Here is a 1,324-nt window from a genome sequence, read left to right as displayed (position 1 = left end):
AAACTGTAAAAGAATAATCGAGAATGCATCACAACATGTCACAATTTTGACATATTTATAAATTAATATTTTATTAAATATTATTATGTAAAAGATATTTGGGATAATATTTAATAGTTATTTTTTTATTATAAATACATTGACAATTTACAAATATTTGGTCAAAGTTGAACAATTTAATACGCATATTTCATAGCGATTTGTGAGTATTGCGTTTTTAATACAAAATTAATAAAATATAGATTTTCAGTTATATAATTAAAAATTTTTTTATTGTATAATTTAAAAATTAATTGAAATCAAAACTTGAAAAATTAATCTTGGGTCAGCTTTTAATTTTATATCACTATGCAGCATTATGAAAAACAATGATAAATTTTAATATATACAAGTAATCAACTTTATATGTCTTTTATAAGAAAAAAATAAGAATTAATAGAATTTAAAATGTTATCGTATTATTTTCCTCGATATTATTATAATTAAATAATTTATTATAATTAATTTTAATTTACGTTAAAATGTCACAATTTTTTACGACATATGTTTTAAAAAATTTAACGCAATTTAGTATAATAGCGATATTAGGCACATGTTAAAATAGTTATACTTTATGATTAATCAAACATATTTCACATCTGAAAACGTTTAACTTAATTTTTGTCATTGTCTTGTTCGACTGATCTCAAGGTGGAACATTTGCGAGAAGGTATCCCGATATTTCTTTGTCTCAAAACTTAACATATAGAATTATACATACATAAGTACATCTATCTTTAGCGAGATCACGATGTCTTTTTATTCGGAAATGTGTGTGTGTGTGTGTGTGTGTGTGTGTGTGTGTATGCGTGTGTGAAGAGTTTCATAAATTTTTATTATATTAATACAAGTTTCATATTGATCAAGGATATCAAGAGACACGGTAGTGTCATGCCAAGTGAGAGCGCAGCACGAGACCGCCCCGTGTCTTTACACGAGTCAACCAGTTGCAGACACCAGTTCCGAAATTACTAGTTTTTTAATAAAAGCTGGACTGATCAAATTCTGAATACGAACTCAATCGATAGCTTGGGTCTGAATTATATAATAAGCGTTTCTTTTACCTGCACGTGTCCTATGAGATATCGTGATGCAAAATTCGAAATGTCAAAATTATATGTAAGATACGTCATTACCTCAAAAAGTCATCTTCTTTTTATATTTTTGACGTTAGATGGCACTCATTATTGCTGTCATTTACCATATACGTGTGAATAAATGGTGACACATCGGTACATATAATTGTATTGTCCATTAAGCTGCTGTTCATAATGTCTTTGGTCTA

At 27.1% G+C, this 1,324-nt stretch overlaps 1 protein-coding gene across 2 annotated transcripts in view; it reads left to right on the top strand.

Annotated features, from left to right (window-relative positions):
• LOC108749197 (elongation of very long chain fatty acids protein AAEL008004-like) overlaps positions 1 to 1,324 on the top strand; it is a 21,933-nt gene that overhangs the window by 12,261 nt on the left and 8,348 nt on the right. The window lies entirely within an intron of this gene.

Source organism: Trachymyrmex septentrionalis, unplaced genomic scaffold, assembly GCF_001594115.1.
Source record: "Trachymyrmex septentrionalis isolate Tsep2-gDNA-1 unplaced genomic scaffold, Tsep1.0 scaffold11, whole genome shotgun sequence".
Classification (NCBI taxonomy): domain Eukaryota; kingdom Metazoa; phylum Arthropoda; class Insecta; order Hymenoptera; family Formicidae; genus Trachymyrmex; species Trachymyrmex septentrionalis.
This window is presented reverse-complemented; position numbering and strand designations above follow the sequence as displayed.